We start from the raw sequence: 16,731 nt of genomic DNA on the forward strand, positions 1-16,731 counted from the left end.
TCTCTGATAACAAGAGAGCCATCCTATATGTGAAGCAGTCTGGGAATTTCTGCTTAAGTACTTTCAAAGAGGAAACATGAAGTCAATTTATAGCAAAGGGTCAGAGGGATTGTGCAAGGAAGCAAACACTAAGGCAGGTGTGCTTGGCTGGTCAATGCCTAAAATCCAGAGAAAGTTGAAGTGTGTATGACTGAGCTATCACAGCAAAAATGACATATTTAAGCTTTGAGAAAGAAGCATTGTACCAACAGGGTTTACAGTTTGTGAATTATGGGGCCAGATAAATGTGAGCTCAATCATCAGGACAACTTGGGAAATTTCTTCCTCATGAGAGTTCCCAACGATTCATTTAGATTTCATTTCTCTGTGATGTGTAGCTCCATAAATTTTGGGCAAAGGCAGAAGGAGAAAGACTTGCACCTGCGGTCCAGGATTTCCTGCCCACTTTGAGGGTGCTGATTCTGCCAGTTATAACTTGGAAGCTGTCATGTGTTTTTGGAAGAGAAAGGTGATTCTAGCAGAGTGGCCATGTACAGATTTGGGAGAACAGGGGTTCAAACTGACACTGTGCCATTTACAGTGGGGCCTTCCTCAGATGACCTTAGTTAATATTCATTCTTCTCTCAAACTGGGATTTGGCTGACAAACTGCATGAGTTACTACATCTTTTTATTTGTGTGAAGTAGAGGCTGGAAATTTATGGAATGGGAAGTGATAAATCAAAGAGATGGGAATGAATAAGAAATGGCTGTCTTAAACTTTTGTATTTGTTGATGCACCAGCAAAAAATAAACAGCCTGGAAAAGTGAAGACAGTAAAATACTTTCGAGTTCCTTCTAGAAATGCATGATATAAATGGGATGCATTATATTCATTTATGCTCCTAGAAGGCACAATTTTTTTTTGAGTGCTCAAAAGAAAGAATGATTTGATACATGGGGGAAAGTGCTAAAAGAAACTTTTAAAACATTTGCCACTGGAACATCATTTCAAACCTGTCAGAAATGTGGGCAGGAAATAGAAAACTTCTGCCTTGACAATGTTTTTGGGAAAATGGGCCAACTAAACATCATTTGAAGGCAGTAAGGAGGAAAATGCTCAGAAACACAATTTTATTTCCTTTTACAAATTCTTCCTCCAGAGTTTTTAGTCACTCACAAAACAGATGTCATTTTTGAAAATGCAGAATTGCAAAACACAAAAAAATCAGCATCCTTCAAGAATACTGTTGTGCTTTCTTCTTATTTGCTGGTAGAAAACATGTGTGTCTTGAATACCAATTATCTTTTCAGTTCAGTATTTTCTTCAGAGAACAAAAACTTTCTGGTACAGCTGCAGAAGCACAAACAAAATGGTATCACAGAAGAGCAACTAGCACCTTGGAACCAGCTGTTTATGCTATTTTGTCATCTTCTCTTTAACCCTCTGAGTCCTGAACGAGAATGGGGAACATTCTGGAATATGATGAGCTCTGTGCGTATATGTGCGTGTGTCTAATGCACTCTCAGCTTGCATCGGAGGGCTGTTTGAAGACAGGCCTGTATTCTAGTCCAAGCATTGCCATGTATTAATCTTGTGACTTTGGGAAATTGATTTAACTTATCCAAGCTTCATTTTCTCATCTGCAAAATGGCTATGATAATATTTGCCTCGTAGTGTTGTTATGAGAAATAAGACAATGCATATTAAAATACCTAGTGCAACACATAGCATGTAATAGGTGCTTGATAGATGGTAATTAATCGGAGATTGTGACCTATTTGAAGTCAAAGTCTTGTTTTTGAGCCCTGCTCTACTGATCTATTATGGTGAAAGGCACACAGAATATTTGCCATGCAGGTGACAGTTCCTCTGTAGCATTGCATGAATATCTGAGGTCTTGTGTATAGGCACGTTTACCTGTGCTGCGGTAATTCTTCCAGAAACCTGTGTAATTGTATCATCATTGCCATTTTTCTAAGAAACCTGTATAATTGTATCATCATTGCCATTTGTCTAGATAGAAAACTAACATGCAGAAAAGGCTCAGAAGATTGCTCAAGTTCAAGGCAATTTCTAGTATGCTGGGTTCAAATTCAAATTTTAAGTCAAGCATGGTTTCCAGAGAGACTTCCTTAAACAAAACAGAGGGAAACAAAAAAACCCAACAACTACACAACACTAAACCAATAGAGGTGAGAATATGTTGGTGTATCACAATATGTGCCCAGTGGAAAAGTCAGTCTGCAAATGCAGGGGAAGGCAGGCAGCCCCTGGAGCTCTGATTCAATCAGGAAGCCTCAGAGGTGTGAGTGTTCAAATGGGAGATTTACTATGATCTGAAGGTATGGAGCCAGAGGCTGCTTCCAATTGAAATTATAATTTCATCCTTCCAATCTGCAGAAAATGCATTAGCTATATTTTATGTTACTTTGAGCCAGGCTCATCCACACATTTGGTATTTTGCAGGCTCCCACTGACTTTCAGAAAAGGAAATTTAAAGGCATCTATAGAGCACGTGCTGCACCTTGACTGACACATGGCTGGGAATGACAAACTTTTCCTAAGAAAAGCAACTTTTATATAAAAGGCTCAGTTGCATATCCTTTAGCTTCATGAATGAGTATGGGGAACATTTTGGAATATGATTAGCTAAAGTAAAGGAATTTTATTTTTTAAATGAAGTAAAAAGTAAGATATTATGGTTTCTTTAGTGTGAATGGAACTGATTCAAAAAACATCCTTTTTTTCCCCCCCAAAACCTGCCTTGAAATGAAATCAAAGAGGATACAGGGGCAAAGGAAAAACAACCTATCCATTTCCCCAAAGGAAGAAGGCATTCATATTACATGATGAGTACGGGAATAAGGACAACATACTATTTCTCTTACTTTCTATCTTCTCAGTAGGCATTTCTTTTCACAAAGTCAGGGCAGCATAATATGAAATTAAAATCCTCAATACCTTCTATACGAAGGTTGGAAATGGATGCTCAGGTCCTTGAAGTTGCCTGGGATGTGGCTCTTGGGGCTGTGTCTCTGATGAATGCAGTGACTTCGATTAAGAAGAGGCTGGGCTGCCCTGGGACAGTGCCTGCCAGCATGACTCATGAGGAAGGGCAGGGTCCAGTCAAAGCAGAACAGCTTGGAAAGACCTTCAGGGTAGAAATCACAGTCCTTTGCTTAAAGGCCTCTGGCTGCTGGGTGACACCTGTCTTCTCTTGTAGATGTTGTCTCTGCTGTTTCATCTTGTAGACATTGCCTGTGCAAGCAAGAGGGCTTGCTGTTTGCTACTGGGGACTTTAGAGGGAAGCAGATAGACTATATCTCTAGTCTTTTTTTTCTGCTTAATGCCCTTGAGGTCAATCCATGTTTTCCTGGAGTGATGATGGGGAGCAAGATTGTCTGGTATCAAACCCCAGTCTGTCTTTAAATTTTGGAATATTTTTCTAGATTATAATTGGTGTTCAGAAAAAGAGACCCTCTACAGATTTTTACCAGTGATCTGCTAGCCCTAATATGATTGGATAAGGGGATGGAGATGGAATCTTGATCACATGACTTGGATCTGATGGTGGTATTCTTGTCACAAGTGAGATTGGAAAAGGAAGAGTTTCTTACTCATCCCTTCTATTCTGTTGACGTAAAGTCAACACTCCTCAATATTAAGGCTACCATTTATTCTGGAGTGGTTTTGGCCACCAGTACATGGTGAATTTTTGCCATGATGAGCTATGAAAACTACTCTTGAAGATTGTGGGAATATAAATAACAATTTCTATCTCCGTTAGGGTGATTGACCATCCTGGTTTGCTTGGGGCTGAGGGGTTTTCCTGGAAGGTGAGATTTTCCATTTTAAAACCACAATAACACCAGGGGTGCCTGAGAAGCTCAGTCAGTTGAGCTTCTGATTCTTGATTTAGGCCCAGCTCGTGATCTCAAGGCTGTAATTTTTGGCCCCATGTGAGTATCCATACTCAGCATGGAATCTACTTCAGGTTCTCTCTCTCCCTCTTCCTCCACCGCTCCCCACATTCACACACACACACACACACACACACTCTCTCTCTCTCAAGTAAATAAATATAATCTTTAAAAAAAAAAAAAACCCACAATAATACCACACAAATATCCTATCACAGGAAGATAGCAGAGTAGAGAGCTGAATTGAGAAGCAGAAGCCCTGATATTAATATTGGGCTGTTTAACTGACTAGCTGAGCCATTTCTCCAGGGCAGTTTCCTCAGCTGCAAAAGGAAAGCTCTGGCTGGATGGTCGATGGGGTTCCTTTCTGCTTCCATGGCCCATGATTTCAAGACTGTTGACAGTGACTGGAATGGAAGCAAAAAACAAAACAAAACAAAACAAAACAAACCAGTTCCTATAATGTCTTTAAAAGGTTGTATTTCAGCTTGCCCAGCCTAGAAACCCGGAAATGCTTCCATCTCTGTTGCAAGCAGCCTGTGCTCGTGCATCTTTCTGCAATCTCCTAGAGTTCAAAGCAAGGACACTCAGTCTCCTATATCCCACGCACCCCACCCTATTTATTGGAACTCTCCTGTGCACTCGGATCTTTCTCCCACTGCCACGACCTTGGTTCATTCTGCCATTACTTCCTGCGTGGACCTGCTCGGCTTCTGCTTTCATGTTTCCTAAAATAATAGAACTACATTATTTATATATTCTATGGTTTAAACTTCTCACTCATTCCTTTAGCCTTTCTACACAAGTCCCAATTAATTTGACCTACTGAGGCTTTACCATGCCTAACTATACATCAAAAATTATAGGTACATGCGAACTTGGGCAAATCTTCTCTTTGTGGTGGAAAAATTAACATACTTCTTGATCACAGTCTTATTTATACTTCTATCATCAGCCCTCATTTGTAAGTTTAAACTAACCCCTCTGCCATTATTGCAAACATGAATGCCATAAAGTCCCACTTGTTTAAAATTTTTAATTTGAACTTATACTTTTTCTATTTTAAGGTAGTGTATACAATGAAATGATATAAAACAGGACCATTAAGTATAAAATTAGAACAGAGACCATCTACAGTAACAGACAAAGGAGATGTCACTTGGCATTTCAAATAAGATTAGAATTATTAATAACAGCTAATAATAAGAGTTGACTGTAATGGAGTGCTTACAATGCCCAGCAGTGGCACTTTCCGTGAATTATGTCATTGTTTCCCAACAGGGCACACAGAGAAACACTTGAGGCACATAACTCTCATTGATTGTCTGATCAAAGAAAATATATACATTGATTTGTAGAAAGCCTCATTTTCCTGAGCTAAATTAAAGGGATGGTTTTATTATGTTGTACTTTTCTGAAGCACTTTGATAACATGCAAAAAACTTTTTTTTCAATTATGGTTTTGCAAAAGCCACCAACACTTTTCAAAAGAGGGCTTCTTGTTTTGACCTATAAAAGCTTAAGTAGTGACATAAAATTGTAACTTAACAGAATACTGAATTCATCATGAGGGGCTGAGCAATTTTCTTTTCTGAAAATTTGCATTAATACAGGGATCAAGTTAAGGGAATGTGGAGTGGAGAATTGGACTGCCCATTTGAACATTCTCTTTAATATCAGATGGCTTGGGTAAGCCACTGTGAGTTTGTAGCTTATAATTAGATCATGTTCAGTGTCTTTAAATATAAAGCAGCTGTTCTGTGTTTCTATGATTAACCTAGGGCCATATCTTTTATGCACCAAATGTGTTGGCAGCAAAGTAGATATTCTCATTTGGTTAAAAACCCAATTCTCATTTTCTCCTAGGCAGAAGGCCTACCAACTTGGACATGGGCAGAGACTCCAGGGCTACCTGCAGTAAAGGTAGTTGTTTTCTCAAAGAAGAGCTTTAAATCTTCTCAAGCACTTGCACCCTGAGCTGGCAGAGGTTCTAAGGTTCTGAATGATATACATGAAGGAATTCATTTTAGTATGAAACAATTTTAAAGGCATTTGTTACCAACAGATCATCTTGTCTGAGAAGGAACTACATCCTGATAAACTAGACAGAGTGAAATTAATTGTAAAAGGCATTTCCTTTAGTTGAAAGAATTGATGCATTGTGTGGAGTTACTTAAAATTGGTGGAGTTAATTGAAATGTAATTAATGTTGGGAAATGCCTTTCAATTCAGTGAGTTTGCTTTTATGCTTGGTGTTTGATAGTGATTTGCATTTCCTGAAAAGAACTAGGAAGTGAATTGATTTTACATGATAATTAAAACATACCACCTGTATTTTTTAAAAAAGAAGTATATTCTCCCTTAGCATTTGTGTGTGGCAGGGAAGGAGAAGGCCATATATTGGGTGTATCTGTTAGCCATAGCAAGTTGTTTGATGTAAATCAATAAGACAAGGAGGGAATTAGGACATAACCTTGGTTAACATCATTTACATGGACATTTACATATACATGAACATATTTTTGTTGATTCTGATTATAGCTGTAATATCAAGATAGAGTCCAGTATCATGACTATCCTAGATTTTGTATCATTGGCATTATTGTTGACAATAACAATAACAATTAATTCTGAATAGTAGTTATAATTTTCCGGGTACCATGTTTAGGGGTTTGCACATATGAATTTATTTGATCTAATGTACCCTAAACCTGGGAGGTATATATTTTATTTTTATCCTCATTTTACAGGCGGGAAACTGAAGAACAGAGGTATTAACATAGCTAGCAACGAAGAATCCTAGATTCAAATCAGGGCACTCTGACTTCTCTGCTCATAACCACTGATAACTCTGCTGAATCTCTGCTCATAACCACTAGATAATATTGCTGCAGTCATAGATTGGTGAATTTCATAAATGGTCTTAGATTGCTTTCATCTGATATTTCATGGAGATAAAGCACTCTATAAAATTGATCATGGTGAGAAAATTATGGCTAAAATTCTCTTACTCCTCATAAAGTCATTACCCTTGGGGGAAAAAAAATGTGGTCCTAAAGTTTGTTTAGAATCAATCTGTCATGTTATTTGAGAAGAGTGTCTAGTAGCCCAATAAGCCTATTGCTTAGAACAGATAAAGCATTTTTCTTTTGGAAAACAAGGCAAACTTGATTTCATACTCTTCCTAAGGGGATTATGCCCCCAGAGCTAATTAGAGTACAAAATTTTTAAAAATTGGGTTTACTTGGGATGAATTCTTAAGAGACTCCTTGATAAGAGACCTTCTCCTGGGGTCATCTTTTCTAATAGTTAAGTGATTGATCAGATATTTTAGACTAGATGGAGTTCCAGGCTCCCAGCTGGGCCAGTTCCTGGAACCTACAAAAGGCAGAGACCATGATGGCTGAGTGAAGTGACTTGACCAGTCATTGACAGAGACAGGCATTTCCATACTCCTTTCACCAAAGTCACGCAATGTCTCAGAACCTGCACTTAATTGCTCCTTACAGCTGAGCCCAAAACCTCCCACTGGGGTCTATTGTAATTATTGCACTCTAGGACTTTTTTTTTTTTTTTTTTTAAACTGAAAGCATTTGTTGCTTAAAGGATCTTTTGGATATACCAAATAGAATCTACATTTGCTAGGTTTTAGACAATCAATAGTTATTAAACTAAGACATGCATTGGCAAATTCTCTTTTCCCTTCTTCCAAGTAATGGTATAATAAAGCTGATTTAAGCCTATCAATGATGGAGATTATATATAGAGAAGAAACCTCTCCCAAAAGACAGGATGAGTTAAGTACTATCAAATCAAGGAGAGTAGATTAATTAAAGAGTTGGAAAATTCTCACTTGACTCAGCCTTCATATTTTTGTAATAAATAATAAGATAATTTAAAATGAAAATTATTAGAAATGTATTATACCATCAATAATGTCATTATCAAAAGTACATTCTCTCCTGTCTTCCCTCAACTCCCAGATGATTAAACATGTTTGCAAGTTGCTGGAGGCAGGTAAAGGCATCCTGATAGTCCAAGGAGGTCAGAGTGATATTTTTGAAACAGAAAGGAAAGTTGTCTCAAGTGTTGGGGGCCAGAGACTATGGTATAGTGCCATAAGGAAGCTGAATGCTTCCTTCCATTATTTTCTTGGAACAAAATTCATTCATTTTTATTTCAACAATGTATATTTAGTCCCTACTGTGTATGCTAGACACTTCATACAAGATAGTCTGTTTAAAAAGTGCCATGGGTAGAAGTGATTAACAGGTAATAATGATAAGACAATTAAGAATGTAAATTATTAGATCATCTTTATGACATAAATATTTGATTTACATAATGTACTTTATTTCCTATCTGTGTTCAATCAAAAAGAGAATAAAACACATTTGGCTACTTAGTGTTTTTTTTTTTTAATCATTCTCAGCATACTTAACAATGGGAAAATCTATGACATTAAAACTTTGTGACACAGTTTTTAAAAATTCTTAACTGAAGACAATGAAAGAGCATACCTGAAAAGTTTGTAGATGTCATTATATTCTCTGTTGTGAAAGTACCCAGATAAATATAAAAATCTAGTTTTTTTTCCCCCTATTTTGTAAAGATGATCTTTCAACACATTTCCAAAGGTCTCTCAGACCTTTATTAAATACATAGTATTTTTGAAATGCCTCACAGAAAGATTATGGTATATAAAATATCTCACTGTTTTTGCATTTATTCAATACAAATATACCATGTGTTCCTTTTATATTAGCATTGTTTTAGGCAGATAGCATAACATGATGAAAAGATACATTCTGATTTTCAAGGGATTCACAATTCATCTAGGCACAATCAAGTTGAGAGTCAGACATGAAAATGAGCGTGGTCTGCAGTGATGAAGTGCTATAATAATAGAATAAATAGTGACATGTCACAGAAGCACAGAGGAAGAGAGCATCTACATTTGAAATTATTGATATGGTATGGAAAACAACCCTCACTTTTCCAATTAAGTAGCCCAAACATTTGGGATAAATTATTTGTGCCATAGCACAAGGCAGTTTCATTTTTATTAATTCTGGAATTTTGAATTTATAATCATCAAGTTTTACTTAGAGAAAGAAAAAAAAAGCATGAAGCAATCTGCTATTGGCTTTTCTATTTTGGTCTCTGACATCAAGGACTTTGTGAGGAGAATGTGTGAATGTGTAATGCAGTGTCCATGTATTATGCTTTTCAATTTTTGAAATCAAAGTACTCAATCAGCATTAATTAGGAGATATTGTGCTGTAATTTCCAAGTGCATGTACAATGGGTAGTCTTCTAAATTGTGTGCAATTTTCCTTTTCTTTCAAATTCCCACATGGAGCTTTCCCTATTATATATTAAATTGAGAGGCAGTTAGTTTCTCATTCTGGGCATCCAAACATTAGGTTTTTTACATTTCTATGTGTCATGTGCAAAGTATGCCTCCTCCTGAAAAACTTGATCCTTGTGTTCTCCTCACAGCACAGACTTTACGGGCCTCTGGTAACAAACTTGGAATTGTTCCTTTTGGTTTTATAAATCATGTCTAAGGGATTCTAAACCACATTTAATTACACATGACAGAAAAGCTTCATGTGCTAATGGTCTTCTGGTTGACCCACCATGAATTCCTGCTAAAATTTTCATAAGCCTTGGAGACTATTCTCCAGAGTATCCCCCAGAGCATTTCCTGGACAACGATGATGCAAGAGTTTACCATCCTATTGATGGTTGTCCCAGAGCACCCCAGGATGAATATTCCCATTCCCTGAAAGCTGCTCATGGACCACGATGCTACTATCAATGGCTGAAATGTGATGCAGCTTCCCCTGCAACTTCCTCCAACTCAGCCTAATGGAGATTAAGATCCATTAAGAGCTCTTTGCTGCATGTGCAATTTCTATTGATCAGATTGACTCCTTTCATTTTAGCCAATGATCCTATTACAAAAGCTGCCTCCTTCCAATGTTTTACCGGCACAGGGAAACCTGCAAATGCTCTCTACTGTAACAGGCAGGGCAGGGAAGGGCACTGGCTTGAGTTGTGTTTTCCAGTCCCCAATAAACATCCTTTGCAGCATCTAATTCTTACATGTTTTGGGGAGTTAATATCATTCATCCTCTTACTTAGGATTGGTTTAGATGCTAGAAGCCCACGTGATTCATTTATAACTAAGCATTTGATTGTGAAACTGTCAGCCACTATATAGATGGAGACAAAGTTCAATATGAGCAATACTGTGGCTTGAAAATGAGGTTTCCCTGAATTGGAAACACGTGAGGAAACAGCTAGAGAGAGGAACGTTTGTTTATAGTGACACACTGTATTAAATTAATAGTCGTTTTTGTTTGTAAGAGGAGGTGTTAAGCTCCTGGCAGGCATTATTGTTTTAGTAATCAACACCAAGTGGAATCACAGATTTTTACCAGTTGTAAGGAATGGACCTTCTAGGAAGAGTTTATGGGAAAAGATGAGTAGAAGGACACATAAAAGTGCAGCTACCCTGAGTGGAGTCCTTCTTTGTCTAATTACATGAATATACTATGTGATAATAATGATGGCTTGCATATAAAAACCCTTCCTATTTCCCAAACATTTTCACATAGATGAGTAAAAAATTCAACTGCCATTTATTGAGTGCCTATCATGTATTCTATCTTTAACATACATTGTGACATTTAATCACTTTAAGAACCCTCTGAACTTTAAGTTACCACCAACTCCGTTTTTTAGATGAGGAGATAAAAAACACAGAGTAGTCAAAATATGTGCCCAAGGTCTCGACCTGAAAGTACCACAGCTTGGTTTGGAACTCAGTCTAAGTCTGATTGTTTCGGAGGACATATTTTCTTTTGTTTCTCAACCACCCCACACTTCAACTGGCTGGATTGTCCCAATGGTTTTGTTCAGTGGGTAAATTATTGTTGTTACCTCTAAAGCTCAGCAGAGATAAGCCATCTATCCTAGGTGTTACAAGAGGATGATAGTAGGGTCAGGATTAGAACCTGCCCTGACATACCATATTACCTTCTCGTGCAGTTTTACAACCCCATCTAGATACAGTTATGGAATATTTATGTATCTTTTTATGCTAATCAATAATTACGGGAGTGAATTTACGCAGTTGAAATTCATTATCAGTGACCGGAACTCTAATTTTAATTCTCTTACTTTTATCTCTACCCTATAACCCATATTCTAGCTATTTGTAAAAGAAGAGGCTGTGATATTTATCGAGCTTCTCCATCTCTCTTCAGTAGATGGAGAGCATTGCATTAAAAAGAAAGGAAGAGAATGGAGAGAGCCTTTAAAAAGTAGTTCTTACTTATATTGAGGCAGTAGAAATTCCTTGAGTATTTTTCATGACCAGATAACCCCTGATGTAGAGTTGGGGTGGGCTCCATGAGGCGATCAAGTATTTATTAAATCTATTTGCCCAAATCGCACATTGAGTTTAGGAATAACTGTTTCCTTTCATTTTTTTTAAATTTAATTGGACTATTTTTGAAAGTCCAAGTGAACTGCTTTTCATTGGAAAAGCAGTAATTTTAATTATGAAATTAAACAAATATATACTATGTTTCATACAAGTGTGTCTTAGTTTGAAGGCAAATTAGAGCTACAAGGGATGCTTTTTGTTAAGAATAACAAATAACATTTTATTTTTAATCAAAATTGTCTGAGAAGCAAATGAAAAAATGCAGAATTCTCTTAAGCAGGAAAAAAATGTGGTAGCTATCAGTTCCCAAGAACATCCTCACTGCCTAAATCCTTGCTTCTCATAGCTTAATCCTTCATGATACTACCTACACTGTGTCACACATGGGCAGGAAAAGTGATTGTAAAGCATAAGGAGAATATAAATCTTGTTCCTTATATTGAAAAGTTCAGATGTTTTCTGGCAGATGTGCATCTCCTAGAATTGCGAATAGAAACAAGTAATGATTTGGGCTGGGAAACAAGCCAATGGCAGCAAAGCGTTTTTCTTGAAAACATTAGTTGATTGATCTGGACTATGCTAAGTTTCTTACAGCTTCAAAAAAAAAAGGGCTTTTTATATTTATTGACTATAAACAGAACATATTTTGCTTATTTCCTTATGTCTGCATAATATTTCAAATAGCCACTAAAGAACATGTATTTTTAAAGATGCTATATTTGGGCTTCTGAGAGCTGCTCCAAATGATCGAGTCTCTTTTCTTTGAAAGTGGCATTAAATAAAGATATTCCCTCAGCTGGTATATGTGGAGAGGGAGCAAAATCTCAGAACTAAGAAATATGCTTTGGTGACTTGGGATGTATGGGGTGCATTAAAAGCCTGAAATATTAGTGGTGCAACCCCAAAGCAGCTTGTTTTTCATTCGCATTGCCCAGTCCAACATGCCTTTCCTGCCCCTGGATGAAACCCAATGAAGGTCCATTAGTGTTTCTGGATTCTTTAAAATAATAGCAAGTCCTATGGTACTTCTAATTATAAAAGAAGTCTTATTTTAGTAGCAAAATTACCTCGTCTATTGTAATAATGACAACTTAGAGCTTGCCTGGAGATTAAAGCTGTTTCCTCCTCCTGTTGAGGTGGGAAGAAGCTACAGTGAGGACGTGCGGGTTGCGCTGGCGTCTTCTCAATTTCTCTGTCTGGCACTCCTCTTCTCCATGGCAACCAGCCCCTCTTGGGACTGACTCTGGTTCTTCCAGGGTCGGAGACAGCAGAGATGGGGCCCCAAAAGGCCTTCCTTGACTTGTAGTGCTGTGATCTGGAGTTGACATTGTCTTAGCTTGGCGAATAAAAACTTAAATGTGAGAAGTATGGATGTGCCTACCTTCTCACATAGATTGATTTGTGGAATCCTCAGAAATATCCCTGCAGTCATAGGTACTTTTTGGGTCTTTCAACTCAAAGCTATTAACACCCTTAAGGGGATTGATGTGCAGAGTCACCCTAGAAAGAGGGCTTGATTATCTCTTTCAGGAGTTCTGAGTAGTTAACCCGGCATCCCCTTTTGTAATGTGGGGGAGGGTCTTGGTATCTATCTCTCTGTGCTCAGTTTGCTAGGCTTTAATCAAAACAGAGAGAAAGAACATCCTATTAAAAATACTCGGTTGCACACAAACTCTGAGGTCAGCAGTTTGGTGTACTGGAGCTGTCTGAAATGATCTAGAAGTGGTCGTACTGGGTTCTGTGCTCTGTAACCCTCCCAGGTGTGCTGTTAGGTACAGGCTGTCTTTATCCCTATCTTACAGACAAGAAAACAAAGCTAAAAGAAAAAGCATAACTTCCGCAGGGTCCAGCTTCTGTTGAGTGGGGCTGGATTCAGAACCACGACATGAGTAGAAAGTGTGAACTTTTAGAAATGTACAATCTTTGATGGACATGGGGGAGAGTATGTGCTATGGTGGGTGCTGTGAATTATGTAAGACTGATGAATCATAGACCTGTACTCCTGGGGCAAATAATATATGTTAATTAAAAAAAAAAAAAGAAATGTACAGCTTTGAGTCCATCCCAGACCTACTGTCCCAGAAACTCTGGGCAGGGACTCTACAATGTGAGTTTAACAAGCCTCTCACGTGATGCTACTAAAAATGCTCACCTTTGAGAACCACCATAGTGCAATACAGTGGCAGAAAACTGAATTCTGATCTTTGCTTTGGCATTAATTATACATAGAAAGGCACCACAGTTGTATAAAGCGTGTGTTTTGGGGAGCTGTCCATTGTTGAAAGATCTTTAGCTTTCTTGATGAGGGAAACTCACACTGAATAGAGTGCTTCAATGGGGCAGATACTGTTCCAAGTGGTTTACATACAATAACTCATTTAGCCTTCATGTGCTATTGTTCCCATTTCATAGCACAGAACAACCCAGATGGGGCAGTGTGGATATCTGCTCCCTATTACTGTTCTAGTAAATAGCAGATCACAGGCACTAAGCAAAACTATCTTCTTAGAAGTGTGAGTCACCACGGCTCTGGTGACCTGGCTGTATTTGGGTCTACACTGAAAATAGCAACAGAGACCACCCGTTCTTTTTTGGAAATATAAAAAAAAAAAAAAAACTTTAAAACTCCTTTCTCTTAGGACTTCTGAAAAGTTGGATGAGAAACACATTTATGGAGGTTTTTCCATAAAGAAAGCCATTTATTCATTCTGCTAGATACTCTCAAATCTATTCTGGGATTAAGCCAGAGCATCATGTGAATTTGCATGCTTGTAGATATACTTTTATAAATTGCATTTAAGCATTATGCCATTGACCTACATTGAGGAATGTTACAAGAGACAGCGTTATGAAATGCACTGTATTTACTGTAAGAATATTGCTAAAGAAATTTCTCACCCTGGTACTCTGTAACCTCTTTTTGAGAATCTGAATGAGGGTTTTTTTTTTTTTTTTCAGTCATTGGTAGCAGGTATAAGCTTGTTTTTCCTGAGCATCAGATTTATTCTTGTCTTGTGGCCATAAAGAACCATATAATCATACTTCTGCCTTTGTGTTATGGGCTCAGCTCTGTCCTCCCCAACCCCGCCAAGAACCATGTTGAAGTCTTAACTCCCAGTACCTCAGGATGTGACTATATTTGGAGATAGGGTCTTTAAAGAGATTATTAGGTTAAAATGAGATAATTAGCATGGGCCTTAATCCATTATGATTAGTGTTCTTATAAGAAGAGGAAATTAGGACATAAAAGAGCACAGAGGGTATACTACATGAAGACAGAGGGAGAAAACAGCCATTTACAAGCCAAAAAAAGAGCTCAGAAGAAACCAACACTGCCAACAACTTGATTGAGACTTCTAGCTACCAGAATTATGAAGAAATACATGTCTGTTGCTTAAACCACCCAGTCTGTGGTACTTCGTTATGGTAGCCCTAGCAAATCAGTACATTTTGTACTGACTGTTGCAAGGCTACATTCATGAACCACATCTAGCAAATGCAGGCTGAATATCATTCTTTTTATGTGTTACCCTTACTTTGGACTTTATCTACTTTTTCCTTTTCTTTTTTGCTCTTTACTTATTTTCTTATTTATTTCTTGTCATCTCTCATGCTGCTACCAACCTTATTCAGTACCATATTGGGCTTAGTATTTTTACGAGCTACCTACTGGCTTTTTGTACATCTGGCTTGGAAAAATGGGCTGGAACTCTTGTCCTCGTCCCAGGACCTGGAAAGAGTCCTGGGTTGTGACTCTAGGCTTGTGATGATCTTCTGGTCATGCGTTCCCCTGTTTCTCTCTTATGTGGCCATGCCATCCAGACTTTGCCCTGACTCTTGAACGCATGCTACAACACTCACCGTTTCTTCTCAGAGGCAACGATTCTTGTTGTGATGTATGTTCTGAAGTTGACTCACATGACTGTTTTCTCTAGAGTAATCCAACCAAGCCCCCATCTGGTACCCTTCCTGCTTCAAGCTTTTTTCTCTCCTGAGTGAAGAATACTCTTAGGGCTGTTCCTATCCCTTTGCAGTAGACGTTTTTGTTTTGTTTTGTTTTGTGGCATATCCTGGATGGCAGCTTTCCCATATGGCTGTGTCTTTTTGCAGCTTTATATCTTCCTGTTTTTCAGAATTCCTCTCAATTTCTTAGTCATTATGAGTTCCTCTTCTTGTTTCAAACACACATATATTTCTTTTACTTATAATTTAGATAAATATGTATACATTTAAATTTTGTTGCCCATAATTAACTTTTGTTTTAAAATCTCTTCTACCACTCTTAAGGATTTGTCTGGGTAGAGAGGAATTATGGAGTATCCTTAATCTACCATACTGAAATGAAAATGTGCTTATCTTTTATATTGGGACTTCTATATTATTTTGTGAGTTTTCTTACTTTCCTTATTTTTTTAAAATTTATTTATTTATTTTAATAAACATATAATGTATTTTTATCCCCAGGGGTACAGGTCTGTGAATCACCAGGTTTACACACTTCACAGCACTCACCATAGCACATACCCTCCCCAGTGTCCATAATCCCAACCCCCCTCCCAAACTCCCTCCCCCCAGCAACCCGCAGTCTTACTTTCCTTTTGAAACGAGGTTGTTTATGCATACATTTCTATCTAATACAACAGCCCATATGCACAACTTGGACTAGTTTTGTTTTTCTTTTTTCCACCTATCCATACCGCTTCCTTAAATGTAAAATATGAGACATTCCTAAGTTCCTGCCAGATAAAGTGAGGTTCAGGGAGACCATGGATTCTTACAACTACCTTAAGTCCCCACATTGCTGTGGTGACACATAAAAAGGACACATATTCCACCCTCAAAATATTGAAGAACTTGGTAAATTTCTCCTTGAAGGGCTATAAGATGGATTATACTTCTTAACAATACCAAAGTTTTTCCAATATTCTTTTTAGACTGTTAAAAAACTCACTGTGGTAATTGTTTACTCCTAAATCTTTCTTCTCCATCTCTCCCTTAAAACTCTTGGTTACTTCCTAAACCTCCCCCCCCCCCTTTTGCGTTCCTTTCCTTCTACATCAGGCCCCTTCTTTAGTGAATCAAATTCCTCTCATTTTTTTTTCTTCTCCCAATCTATTATACTTATCAGCACAGCTGTACAAACAGGTTCTTCTTTAGAAGGTGGATAAGGGGAAAGCTTGTGCTTTTATTTTATTTTATTTTTTAAAGATTTTATTTATTTACTTGATAGACAGAGATTACAAGTAGTCAGAGAGGCAGGCAGAGAGAGAGGAGGAAGCAGGTTCTCCGCTGAGCAGAGAGCCCGATGTGGGGCTCAATCCCAGGGACCCTGAGACCGTGACCTGAGCCGAAGGCAGAGGCTTTAACCCA

The 16,731-nt window shown here is 37.9% G+C and overlaps 1 long non-coding RNA gene across 1 annotated transcript in view; it reads right to left on the bottom strand.

Moving 5' to 3' along the window:
- Positions 1–1,095: 1,095 nt before the first annotated feature.
- The window catches only part of LOC116882319, a 36,045-nt gene continuing 20,409 nt past the window's right edge, over positions 1,096–16,731 (bottom strand). The window contains exon 2 of the long non-coding RNA XR_004385622.1: positions 1,096–1,332. This is a non-coding gene — a long non-coding RNA (uncharacterized LOC116882319). The remainder of the gene's footprint in view (positions 1,333–16,731) is intronic.

This window comes from Lontra canadensis, unplaced genomic scaffold (assembly GCF_010015895.1).
Source record: "Lontra canadensis isolate GAN:19392208 unplaced genomic scaffold, GSC_riverotter_1.0 scaffold83, whole genome shotgun sequence".
Taxonomy (NCBI): Eukaryota; Metazoa; Chordata; class Mammalia; order Carnivora; family Mustelidae; genus Lontra; species Lontra canadensis.